Below are 14233 nucleotides of genomic sequence, written 5' to 3'. Positions count from 1 at the left end.
AGAAAAATTTCCTGTGCATAATCTTTCATGCTGGAGTCAGGTGTTTTAAAATATTTTCTAACGTAGAAGAAAATATTAATTGCACTTTTGCCAAATGAACAGCAGAAGTTGTTAAATATCATAAACCAGCACCTGCACAAGAACCAGTCTTCTTCTCCCTGTTAACTTCAAAAAGCCTTCAAAGAATCAGAATCACAGCCACGGGGAGCCTGAGGTGCTGTGGTTAACTGTGGCCTTGCCTACCCTTGCCTCCCCGGCTGGTTTTTACCCCTCCTTCCTCATTCCCGTCCAACCGTCGGGAGCAGCTCTGTCATTTGTAAAAAGAAGAATAATCACATTTCAGATCTCTGCAGCACCCCGGGCCGTCCCTCCCCCCGGCCGCTCGGTACCCGCTGGATGTGTCCCGTACATCAGGGTCCAGCACCCCAGGCTGTTCCAACAACCATGGGCTGTTTCCGTACCGGGAGCAGCTCCGGCGCACAAACGCCCCCGGGGAGGCTCCTGCAGGTCCCAGCGCTGGGGCAGGGACACAAGCACCCTCACCCCTCGCTCCTGCACATCTGCACCAGGTACAGAATCACAGAACCACAGATGGTTTGTGTTGAATGGATCTTCCCAGCTCCCCAGTGCCCCCCCTGCCATGAGCAGGGACATCTTCACCAGCTCAGGTTGCTCAGAGCCCGTCCAGCCTGGCCTGGGATGTCTCCAGGGATGGTTCAGCCACCACCTCTCCGGCCAACCTGGGCCAGGCTCTCACCACCCTCAGGGCAACAATTCCTTCCTCATGTCCAGCCTGAATCTCCCTCCTTTAGTTTAAAACCATCACCCCTTGTCCTGTCACAACAGGTCCTGCTCAAGTCTGTCCCCACCTGCATCCCCAAACTACAGACGGTGAAACAGCCGCTTTTGAAGCACGTTGTTCCAAGGCAGCCACTGACAATGGGCAAGATTAAAAGGGTCATTTCTCAGCCCTGTTTGCACGTCTCCGTTCCAGGGTGGTGATGGTGCTGGTCCCCATGCCCCACAACGGCTGCCCCGGGGGAGCCCAAGCCCCAGCACAGGAACCAGCACCGAGGGCAGCCGAGATGAATCCGGCTTTTCCCATCTATTCCCCTCTCGTAATGAGCTCTGGACACAACACAGAACTGTAACCCTGCAACACGAGACGGGACAGAACGTCCCTGCCACAGGTTTCTCGGGTCGGTGCTGGGGCTGCGGGACGAGGCTCCGGGTGATCCCCAGCTCTCCAGCCCCGCTGCTCCCAGTCCCACCAGTAACGGCTTAAACCAGCCCATCCTCGAGCCTCCCTCCGTTCTGGCGATACAAACACAAATCCATTTCTGCTGTATTTCCATGCAATCGGAGGCTGTACAGGCAGCGCAAGGCACACATACTAAACTACAAAATCCGGTGCACACAAGCTACAAACCCAAGTTTCTTCCTTGGAAATCCTTGTTTTCCTTACAAATATAAAAGTCCCAGCTGGTGTTGTGATAGAAATGTTCCCCAGATTATGGCTTATGGGTATAACATCCTAATAAAGTTGGAAAGCACCTGGGGAAAGGAACTTGGTTGTTACACAAGTATTATTTCCACTAAGGGAAAATAAATCTCAGAAAGATACTTCTGTAAACTAAAATCCCTCTGAAAGACACACGGGTTCTGTGGTTGTTACACAAAAGGCTCTGTGGCACCTCCCAAGTGCCGGCCGAAAATCCACCTACTGGGCCACGTGAGCTTGTGTTAGGAGTAACGGTTCACCAGTGGCTCTGGTGAGCGCGAGGACGTGATTCACCCTAAACACAGAGCCCGAAGGAATCTGCATCGCACTGACCCTTCAGCTCAAGCTTCGCACAGGGGATCCCAGCGCGTTCGCCTCAGGGCGCAGGTTCCTCCCCGCACTGCGACTCTTGCAGAGCCTGAATTATTTGTACCTACCTGAATCTATAAAAGTGATCGGTTTTGACTGGGGACTTTCACTTTTATATTATTTTTACAACCTTTTTAGGATTAATAGATAGTGTGAGTATGGTGGCAGTGTAGTGAGGTGGCAGCGCAGTGTGGCAGTGCAGTGAGGTGGCAGCGCAGTGTGGTGGCAGCGCAGTGTGGTGGCAGCGCAGTGTGGTGGCAGTGCAGTGAGGTGGCAGCGTAGTGTGGCAGTGCAGCGTGGCAGTGCAGCGTGGCAGTGCAGTGTGGCAGTGCAGTGAGGTGGCAGCGCAGTGTGGCAGTGCAGTGAGGTGGCAGCACAGTGTGGCAGCGCAGTGTGGCAGTGCAGTGAGGTGGCAGCGCAGTGTGGCAGCGCAGTGTGGCAGCGCAGTGTGGCAGCGCAGTGTGGCAGTGCAGTGAGGTGGCAGCGCAGTGTGGCAGTGCAGTGAGGTGGCAGCGCAGTGTGGCAGCGCAGTGTGGCAGTGCAGTGAGGTGGCAGCGCAGTATGGCAGTGCAGTGTGGCAGTGCAGTGAGGTGGCAGTGCAGTGTGGCAGTGCAGTGAGGTGGCAGCGCAGTGTGGCAGTGCAGTGAGGTGGCAGCGCAGTGTGGCAGCGCAGTGTGGCAGTGCAGTGAGGTGGCAGCGCAGTATGGCAGTGCAGTGTGGCAGTGCAGTGAGGTGGCAGTGCAGTGTGGCAGTGCAGTGAGGTGGCAGCGCAGTGTGGCAGCGCAGTGTGGCAGTGCAGTGAGGTGGCAGCGCAGTATGGCAGTGCAGTGTGGCAGTGCAGTGAGGTGGCAGCGCAGTGTGGCAGTGCAGTGAGGTGGCAGCGCAGTGTGGCAGCGCAGTGTGGCAGTGCAGTGAGGTGGCAGCGCAGTATGGCAGTGCAGTGTGGCAGTGCAGTGAGGTGGCAGTGCAGTGTGGCAGTGCAGTATGGCAGTGCAGTGTGGCAGCGCAGTGAGGTGGCAGCGCAGTGAGGTGGCAGCGCAGTGAGGTGGCAGCGCAGTGAGGTGGCAGCGCAGTGTGGCGGCGCAGTGAGGTGGCAGCGTGTGAAACGGGGTGTGCAGTCAGCAGTGCTGCTGCCTTTCTGCCTTCAGATCAAAATGCACCTTGGTTTGTGCTTTACTGAAACTGAACAGAACAAAACTCAGTGGTGCAGCAGGTGGCAAAACAAAAATCAAAGCAACAGATGTGAAAAAGAACCCGAACTTCCCGTTGCTACATTTAAAATATCATCAGTTTCCAAATCACCCTGTGCAAGTTTTCTAGAATAACGTTTTGAAAATTCCATTCCACGAGGAGTTTTGAAACTCTTTATTTAAAGCCATTAAAACACCAGGTTTCTCTGTAAGATCAGATTTCCACTGCAGCTCTAAGCGATACACATGGCTTAATTACCTTTAAATTAGCAGCACATAAGCTACGCTGAATGCTCCTTTGGGGAGCAAACGCCTCCCGAGCGCGTCTGTCTTTGCCTCTTCCCTTCTGATTCAAATACCTGTTTATTTCCTTAAGGAATTTCTCATTTTGTCTGATGCAATAATAAAACTTTCTGGAAAATCCGAATAGACCATCTCAGCCCTCCCAGCAGCTCCTCACCAGCCGCCCTGCAGCCGCTGCCCACAGCACCAGCGGATCCCAGCGCAGATGTCCTGGTACGACAGCAAAAGCAGACACGGCAACACCTGCTTGTAGTGTCACCTACAGCCTGTTCCACAACAGGTCAGATCTACTTGATAAATCCTCCTTACAATCCACGCGGGAGTCCCGAGCACGCGCAGCCGTCCTGGCGCTCAGCTGTGCACACAACACTTACCTTTGTCTTCTATAAGTTACGCATCACATTTAAACAACACAAATGAAGCCACCTGGACTCAACAGAGAGACCAGCACCTTCGTGAGCACTAAATCTCACGTATTTTAGCAGTAGATGAATTGTCTTCTGCAGCCTCTTACCGATGGGCACTAAGACTTTTAATTGCTTGAGTCAATAGAATCCCAGAATGTCAGGGGTTGAAGGGCCCTGGAAAGCTCATCCAGTGCAATCCCCCCATGGAGCAGGAACACCCAGCTGAGGTTCCACAGGAAGGGGTCCAGGCGGGTTTGAATGTCTGCAGAGAAGGAGACTCCACAACCTCCCTGGGCAGCCTGGGCCAGGCTCTGACACCCTCACCCCAAACAAGTTTCTTCTCCTCTTTCAGTGGAACCTCCTGTGTTCCAGTTTGCACCCATTGCCCCTTGTCCTGTCACTGGTTGTCACCCAGAAGAGCCTGGCTCCATCCTCCTGACACTGCCCCTTTCCATATTGATCCCCAGGAATGAGTCCCCCCTCAGTCTCCTCTTCTCCAGCTCCAGAGCCCCAGCTCCCTCAGCCTTTCCTCACACGGGAGATGCTCCACTCCCTCCAGCATCTTGGTGGCTGCGCTGGACTCTCTCCAGCAGTTCCCTGTCCTTCTGGAGCTGAGGGGCCACAACTGGACACAAGATTCCAGGTGTGGTCTCCCCAGGGCAGAGCAGAGGGGCAGGAGAACCTCTCTGACCTACTGACCACCCCCTTCTAACCCACCCCAGGTACCATTGGCTTCCTGGCCACAAGGGCCCAGTGCTGGCTCATGGTCATGAATCCCACTCTAAATCACGTCTGAGCAGAGAGATTTATTTTTAGAATGTTGAGCCTTCAAACTCTGTAAGACCAGATTTTGGCTTTGGTTTTGAGACATGGACTTACCCAAACCACAGCTTGACACAGGCAGGAAAGAACAATGGGGCTGAGACACAACACTCGACCTAAAACTTGCTGCTTCACCCACCAGCCATCGCACCGCAGAGATCTTCTCTTTGTCCTTCCTGAACCACAACCGAGGGGTATTTGGCCATTCTCCTCGTTTCCCTTTCAATATTCCTGAAGTCTTCAACCATCTGCAAAGCGTTACCTTAAACCACACCCTGGTGCTAAAGGATTCACAGCAGCAGTACGGTGACCCCCAGCTACAGAATGCTCTTGTCTTTCGACACCTTAACTCCATGTTGCCATCTGTCTGAGCTGTGAAAGCCACATCCCAAAGAGCTATTTGCCTTGACAGGCTGCAATTGCTGGAGACAGACAGAACAAATCTCCCCTGCACTTCCAGCCTGGCAGACGTCTGCTGCTCTCACCGGGCAGAATTCCTCACGATTCTCCTCCTAATGCCAACAAAACACCAATTCTGACCTTCATTTGTTACCTTCTGTGGCTCATGTATCAGTGACTGTTCCTGGGAGGACACCTGCACCCAGTCATCTATTACTCAGTCATTAGCTGCTCTTCAAGATCGTGCTTTCTTCCAACCTGAGCACCAATTCCCATTTCCTATACATGAAGCCTTAAGGAGGAAATAAAACACTCATCCTTTGCAAGTAACAGTTACTCACTTGTTCATAACTAGAGTTACAACAGCAGAAATTTGTTGTACTCATTCACACCTTCACTTTTCAACCAGGTACAAAACACACACACCAGGAACTGGTGAGAGTGTTTGTCACCTATGGACTCGAATAATTTCACCTTCTGAATGTGCGATCCTAAAACCTTCCTCTCCCCTCAGGACCTGGCAAGAGCAGCCGCTCCGTGCGCAGGGGCCACGTGAAGCGTCCCCGCTGGGCGGACACCGGCAGTACCGGCCGGGTCACCCTGCTCGGCGCTGAGCATCCTCAGGACCACAGCGCTTCCCGGCTGCCCCTTCCCCATCAGCGGTGCCAGAGGAGACACAGAAAGGTGCAAAGCCCCATAAACAGGCAGATACAAAACAACCAGGGAAAGATGCAAGAAATAAATAGGTAGATCATAAAAGCTGTGTCCCCTCTTCCTTTCCCCATCCCTCCCCTAGAGCAGCCCGAGGCTGCTCTTCCCAACACAGCAGCTGCTCCCCCGGGACCTTTTCCCACCTCCCACACCAGCAGCAGCTCGGGGCTGTGACCGTTTCTCTTCAGCACAGGGAATATCAAGCGCACCGGAGGGATGGACACGGCTGAGCTGCAGCTGCTGCCCGTCTCGGCAGCCACCCGGTGAAGATGAGGTTACCCGAGAAACCGACGGTGACTCTGCTCCTCCTGCCCACGCAAGAGCCAGGCTGGGACTGACACTGGGCCAGGTTCGTTGTGCTGTAGACACGGGCTTAGCGGGCTGGGGATAACCCAGAACGAGCTTCCTTTCTCCAGCTGTTTGTTATTCTAATTACCAACCAATCTGTGAACTAAAGTATTAAGTTCAAAGCACTGAAGAGGCTGTAACAACACACACGTCAGCTCTGGAAGACAGGAAAAACATCATATAATATCTAATGGGTCAGAAGAGAAGAAAATCAGAATAAAGTAGCATCTCCTGGCCAAAGGCTACAGAGCAGTGGCAGCCGTACAGGTGTAAATGAAGCGCTCACGTTATCGCCTTTTGAGAGCCCGTGTCATGGGATGCTCTGTAGGTCGTGACCAAGAGCTGTGATTCATCACATGGACCCTCCTGTTCCTACAGGGCCCTCAGCAACTGACACCCAAACCTCTCCACACAGGGGTCCACATCCACACCACCACGGGCTGTGGCTCCGGTTCCTGTGTCACCACGTCGCACCCGCTGCTCCGGGCTCTCCACAACCTCCCCTCGCACTCACAGGAATCCAGGGATGGGGAACCCGGGAAGAGCTGCAGCATCTCTCCGCAATTTCCAGCTGAGGATTCCATAGCACACCGGTGATCCTTCACCATGCTGAAAATACACCCAAAATGCTGAGAAATTCAGTGTCCCCCGCAGCTGGAAATCTGCTGCTTCGCTTTCCCTGCCCCTGTGTTTCCTGAACGCAACTCCCACCTCAAAACCTCCTGTAATTACCCATGTTTACTTAGTGTTATGCAATACCATAGCAAATGCTTTACAGAAATCAGGTAAATGAGACTGACTGAATTTTATATAAAATCTATAAATAAAGAACTTACCAAAGAAACCCACCAAATCAATGATTCTGTGATAAAATCTGCGACAATCTGTTACAAAATATATTTGATCCGTTTTATTTACTTCCTTATCTTTAAATCTGTTATTCAAAATGTCAAGTATATGGCTCTAGAATAACTTTTTAGGCTACACCATGGTGGGATCAGCGCACAGGCCCTTGGAAGGAGCTGCTGCAGCCCTCCCTGGTTTAGCACTTTGCAGGGTAAGTGTCCGGTCTATCAAACACAGATCAGATCAATGGGGGGGTACCTGCCCATGCCCCAGCCCCCTAACACACATTTGCCCATTATTTGCCAGTTGAGGGAGGCGACTGTCCTGCTCTGCTCTGCGCTGGGGCGGCCTCACCCGCAGCATTCACTGTGTGCAGGGCTGGGACACGGGAGAAAAGGAGATAAAGCTACTGGAGAGTGTCCAGAGGAGGAACACGAAGCTGCTGAAGGTTTGGAGGGGAAGCCGGATGAGGAGCGGCTGAAGTCCCTGGGTTTGCTCAGCTGGAGCAGAGCAGACTGAGGGCAGAGCTCATGGGCTGCAGGTTCCTCAGCAGAAGCAGGAGGGGCAGGGTGAGCTCTGCTCTGTGACAGTGACAGAGCCCAGGGAACGGCAGCAGATGTGCCAGGGAGGGTCAGTGGGCCATGAGGAAAAGGTTCTTCACCCAGAGGTGCTGGACACTGAACAGGCTCCCAGGGAGGGGTCACGGCCCAACCTGACAGTGTTCAAGAAGAGACTGGACAACATCCCCAGACACACGGGGTGACCTGTGGGGGGTCCTGTGCAGGGACAGCAGTTGGACTCCATGATCCTGTGGGTCCCTCCAGCTCAGGACATCCTGTGACATTCTAAGACAGCACAAGTTAGCATGTTGACTACCAGAACCCCAGTGCTAATGACGCGCGAACACTCAGGAACACGAGGAGCTCGTTTTACACCCACGAGCACATCGCCCCTCGCAGGTTCGCTCACTCTCATCCCCCACCCTTCTTTTGCCAATACACAGATCTCATTTCAGCTGAAAAGGAAATTTCTCTGTCCCCCCCTTGCAGCACCGTGACCAACTCCTTCCTGTCCTCATCTTCCACGTGGACCTTTTGGCACCAACCAGTCCTCCCGCACCTCCATCGATTCTTACTTTCCTTTAATATTTTGGGTTGGATTTTTCAGTGCAGTTTTTTATCTACTTTTGCCACAAACACAGACTGACGATCGCACTCATTCTGAGTAAGATTCAACTCAACTCCCTCACATCCACACAGCCCAGCTGCCCCATCAGCACAGTCCATGTCTATATCCCTGCGGGATAACATGGAAAACAGACACAAGAACTGATTCAGGTTTAAAGTGACCCCTGGTGAGGCTCATCTTACATGAATCCAACCAACACCAGCAGCACATCTAAGATTATGGGGGAGGGTTGGTATAAGATGCTGGAGATTGGAGCATTTAGAGCGACACCATCACCTAAAACCATATCCAGAAGTCACCTTTGGAATCTTCTTTATGTTTACAATGACTTATTATTATTATTATTACTACTACTACTATTATGACTTGGATACTTAAAATCCTGTTGTAACACAAACCCGTTTGGGAAGCCCTATTCCACCACATCACTTTAACAACCTTTCAGACAGACGTGAGCGCCGACAGCGTGACAGCGAAGGTGTTGTAAGGAGTTTCTGGTCCAGCTGGTTCCCATCAGGACAGACGGACAGGCCGGTGCTGACAGCTCAGCTCCCGCAGCAGCGCTGCCCTTCTGAGCAGAACCACTGCATCCTTGTTGATCACACCATGGCCACTGACCCTGCTCCACGGACGCCTTCCCGCCCTCCCTGCACACCCACACCGTCACTGGGTTATTCTTTGCAGGAGCGTCTCACAAATCATGTTAGGTTGCCATAATCTCACCAGTTCAACACAAAGTCTGTCCTTTCCCTTTCTCCTCTTCCTTGAACACGACCACTTGCACAACGCCCTCACTCCAACCCCGACCCTGCACCAACAAAGCACCAGGGAAACTGGATTCCCTGCAGTGGATCTTGGAGCTGCTGGGTTGGTATCTGCGATATGAACATGCAAAGGCCGAACTCAGGGCAATCCCTCCCTGCCCAGGCCAGCAGCTCCAGAGGCTCAAACCTGCGACACCGCCGGGAAAGCCGCACAATGAGTCCATCTCGCGCTGCCCTGGAGGATTAGTGGTTAAATACGTCCTGGTTTTGTTAAAAAACAAGTTTCTCTTGTAGTGAATTTCCCTGTCAGCTAAAGCTTCATATCAGCTGCATTTTCCTGGAGAACCAGATACATGTTTTGGTAAACACAGCAATGGAACGAGAAGTTATTGATAAGCACGTGATAGGGGCAATGAGAAACAGGTGACCAAGAAACTGACCAACTGAGTATAACATCTCATTCACGTGAATACTTCATATAAAAGTGGGAGATCACGAGGATCTCGTCCCTTTTCCCTTTTCTTTATGGTGACATTAGCAGAAGACCTTGTGAGTCGTCCCTGCGAACTGAGGCCCAGTGAGAGACTGAATCCAGCCCCGCTTGGCTGCAGAGTCTGGTCCAGGACTTTGGGTGCTGGCTCTGCAGTTGCTGAGACTTTCAAGATTGGTTTTGTGTATTTTGTATTATTTTCTCTACTCTTATTAGTAGCATTAGTCAAACATTTTTAATTTTCCCAGCTCTCTTCTCTCTGTCCTCTTTCCCTCCCGATCGCCTGTGCTGAGTGGGAAGGGGGGAGCTGGAGGGGCAAAAGGGGGAAGGGGGGAGAGGAGGTTAAAATACATCTGCCAGGGTTTGATTGTCACCCCGCAATCAAAACCTCGACAAAGTAACGTAAGATATCAGACAAACCAGCACAGCCAGAACAAGAACTACCCCAGCACTGCCCTGGAATCAAACACCTGCTGCAAGGCCTTGTAAGCAGCTGAGTGACTGAACACGGCAAAGACACCAAGTGTGGCCGATGGCACGGCCGGGCTTGCCCGGATCAGGAAAGCAGCACCTCGGCCCCGGGCCGGGCCGGGGGGTCTGGTCTGAGCCCGCGCGGCAGCCAGGACGAGCCCTGCATCCGGGGCGGGAGCAGCGGCACACGGCTCAGTCGCTGCGGTTCGACCGTCCCCGTCCTCCTCGGAGCTGACTCCTGTCCTTCCTCCAGCCCTGCAGCAAGAAAGGATTGGAACATTAAAGCCTGTGAAACATGGTAAAACATGAAGGGGAAAGATGCAGTAAAGGTGGCTTGAAACAACATGAAAACAATTTCAGAAGTCACTTTGTCTCCCAGAGAGAAGGGAATGGGAGGGGGTCCCTGGAAAGCAGTGCTATTGTGCATTAGGGGACAACTGGTGAGCAATGGTGAGATCCAATACACAGACATGGGCATCCAAAGTTATTTCAAGAGAAACTTTAGAAAAATTTGAAGGTTAAATTTTTGCCCAACTGGAGCTTCATTTTCTTACACTTGCACAGCTCGCTCACCACGTTACCGTGATATCGTTAACAACACCTTACAGCTACCGAGTTTATATAAACTCGGATTTTTAAGGATATATCTTTGTATGAATTAATTCTATACTGTGTCAGCATGTGGAACAGCACATGTGTATATACAGCAGATACACAACTCTATTACATCCAATTAACAGATACAAATATATATGTATGTATACTGCAGCCCAGGCTGCAGAGCCTTCTGCTTTGCGTCTTTGACGAGTCACAGTATACATATATATTTATATGTGTATGTACACACACATTTAGTACATATGTGCGTATCAACACTATGTAGACTGCATTTATAGTTTGTGTAGAAAACATGTATCTGTTAATTGGATGTAACAGCGTTGTGTGTCTGCTGCTCATCCTCATTAAACTCAGTGAAGTTCCTTTTCAGTCCCAGTTTAAGCTGAGAGCGTGATCTTTAATGAGTGCTCCAGCTTCACAGAGAACCCACTGTGAAAGTTCAGCGTTTAAAACGTCAGACGCTATACCTACTGTCCAAACTAATAAAATCTGTATTTTAACTGACTTTCTTTTTCAATAAAGAAAATAATATTTGCCAATAAGACATCAGTGGAAGTTACGCTACAAACTACGTTCGGATTCCCATGTTGCTAAATTTGCTGTTTCTGTGCAGAAATACTGGAAGAGGAGAGCATGTCGCAGTGGAGAGCGAATCACCGCTGCTCATTCCCCTCCATTCAATCAACGCCACCCGGGAGGACGTCCCTGTACTGGTGGTTTTTCTTTATAAAGATGGGCGATACAAAGAAAAATATAAAGGCAGGATGACATTTTTCCACCTCGTTCCCCAACGTACCGGTGCGACGGGAATCGGCGCAGTTTAACACCTCTCTTGCTTTTCTGCCCTCGCGTTCTGGAAATGAAGGGGTGCAACCCAGCGCCCCCCGCAGGGCGAGCGACGTCCACGGGAACTCTGCAAAGCCAGAACCTCCAGCTGCGGGTTAATGGGGCCGCACGACAGGTGTTCCGCTTTACCTCTGAAACCAGCTGCTCCTGAGCGGGGCGCGTCCCTCACACGCTGTACCTTGATACGGAACTGTCGTGGGGGTTCGCACGCGTTCTCATGGTGCTTCACAGAAGAAAACACAGTGGTGGTCAGAGCGAACCCGTGTGAATGAGCCACACAGGCCCGACAGCTGGTGGGAGGGAGATTGGAGAAACTGCCCCAGCTCCATCCACAGCAAAACCCAGGAAAGGTCTAAATTGGTGATGAAGCATCCCTGATTACAACGGATGCCACACGTTCAATGATCTGTTGTTACAGCAGCAGCAGACGCTCATTTCTGCTCTTTACCAAAGGAAGGACTCCAGCCCGGTGACCAGCGCTGGGCGGCACGATTCCCAGGGCAAGAACAAAATACCTGGGAATCTCGTTTTTGGCTGCACCAAGACGCCCAAGGCCGCTGGCGCCACCTCCCTGCACTGTGACACCGGGGGGGGACACGGCACGAGGGGCCGGGACACAGCACCCGCCTCCCGCACCGGCCGCTGCCGCTCCCAACGACTTCCAAGCTTCGCCCCGTGTTTCTGAGCCCCAGGGAGCCCGGGCTCTGCGTCTGTTTAATGATCAACACTGGGAGACGGACACAACTTTGTTTTCCTGAAAATGAAAAGGAGTCCCCACGGCCGCTTTAGCCCCGTCTCGCTAAGCGAGCTCCGAGTACCAAAACCTGGAGCAGGGCAGCTCCGTGAGCCCGCTCAGCAACACGGCCCAGGTTCTGCTGCTAAACCTGCCAAACTCCAACCTGCACAACAACATCCAACTCCTGGAGGGAAAAAAAGACAAAATATGAACAATTACGTAAAAGCCTAATTCTATTTGGAAGGACATCACCGTTCACTGAGAAACATCACCAGCGTGTTCCAAACAAGCGCTTGACAGAACCAGCTGTGAACATGTGGCAAAGTACAAAACTCCTTTGTGCTATCGACAGAGAATTCCATGTATTAACACTAGAGTGAAATATCTAAGCGTTGCTTCATTTAATTTGGAAAATACCATCTAGAAAACAATGCGCATCGTTGCATCCACAGGATTCTAAAAGCTGCTGCTTCATCCGACACATCCCATAACTGTTTCAATATGAAAATTCCCAGTTTTCAAATTGCTCCAACATCATTGCAGAAGATTTCCCAGCGAAACCAAAGTGCGAACTGGGTACATTTTGGCATTTCTTGCTAAAATACGTTAATTTACAGGAGTAGTCTGAAAATAACACAATGGGATTCCACTTCATTTTAGACATTTGGAAAGCAGTGTCATACTTTATTTAAAATAAACCCATGTAAAAACAAAGTTTAAATGAAAATGGTACCTGAAAAATAAATTATTTGATATAAAACAAATCAATAACTTAAAAACACACTAAATATACAAAATGTTTAACCATATACTGTACAGTATGGAAAACAATTGATAAAACCTTCTGTCCCACAAACAGATTAATTCATAAACCAAAAGATTACATAAGGGAAATCAAATCAATAAAAAGACTAGAAGTACAGGATTATTCAAAATTAACGGTCAAATAAAGGCTCATCATGTTTCAAACGCCTCACGTCATTTGCTTAATGACCAAGTGAAAAAGTTCAGCTGAAAAGTTGCTCAAAACCGTCTAAAAATAAGGAACAACAGTATGGAAATCAAGACTCTAAACCATGACCACAGTAGCGGTTTTCCCAAGGTTTCAGGAGGCAGCTCCACTATTTCTCCATGGGTACCCACAGAAGGAACCTTCGTGCTGAAATCCCACTCAACAGAAAAATATTTCTAGTCCAAGCTTTGGAGGGGTTTCCCCAGTGTGATAACAACAGAGAACCGCAGAGGACGGGAGGGACCAGCCCCATTCCAAACCCAGCCCGCTCGCTGGGCGCTGGTGCCTGGCTCTAGCGCCCGAACGGCTTCGACTGCTCTTTGAGTGGTGCGGGGGAGCAAGCGACACGGAAGGGTGGGTTTACTACGCAGCAGCACTACAAGAAGCGAGCACAGAGGTGAGCGGGCACCTGGTGACCTGCGGGCGGGCACGGCTAGAAATGAAGGAGCTTCTGGGCGGTGCGATGGAGCCGCCGCGCGGCAGGCGGGACGGGAGGGAACCGCGGCCTTTTTAGGGACTCAGTAATGTTTTGAGTTGGGAAGCAGGGATTCAGGGTGGTGTGAGAAACACAGAAAACAAGCGCTACGCTCTGGATCTTCGGCCGGAGCGGCTCCAGCGTGCCGAGCGGCCCACGCGGACGGGAACCCTGCGGCACGGCCGCACTGCTGCCCAACCCGGAGAGGAGAGGAGAGGGAGAGGAGAGGGAGAGGAGAGGAGAGGAGAGGGAGAGGAGAGGGAGAGGAGAGGGAGAGGAGAGGGAGAGGAGAGGGAGAGGAGAGGGAGAGGAGAGGGAGAGGAGAGGGAGAGGAGAGGGAGAGGAGAGGGAGAGGAGAGGGAGAGGAGAGGGAGAGGAGAGGGAGAGGAGAGGGAGAGGAGAGGGAGAGGAGAGGGAGAGGAGAGGGAGAGGAGAGGGAGAGGAGAGGGAGAGGAGAGGGAGAGGAGAGGGAGAGGAGAGGGAGAGGGGACTGAGGGCGAGAAACCCCGCGTTTGAAAAATAACATAAAACAACACAAACTAAACAAAGCGAACCGAGTGCAGCTCCACGAAGGGAGCTGCGTTTTCTTACTCCAAAAGTGAATTTGATCCCTTGGCTCTAAAGCTATTTTTAGGAGCCTGAAAGTAGAAATGTTACAATAAGGTGCTTTGCTGACAGGGACGAATTTCCTTGTTCTGGATGGCAAAAATACAGTAACGTTGTGAGAACTGGGACAA

Source organism: Patagioenas fasciata, chromosome 27, assembly GCF_037038585.1.
Source record: "Patagioenas fasciata isolate bPatFas1 chromosome 27, bPatFas1.hap1, whole genome shotgun sequence".
In the NCBI taxonomy this organism is placed as follows: Eukaryota; Metazoa; Chordata; class Aves; order Columbiformes; family Columbidae; genus Patagioenas; species Patagioenas fasciata.
Note: the sequence above shows the minus strand (reverse complement) of the source record.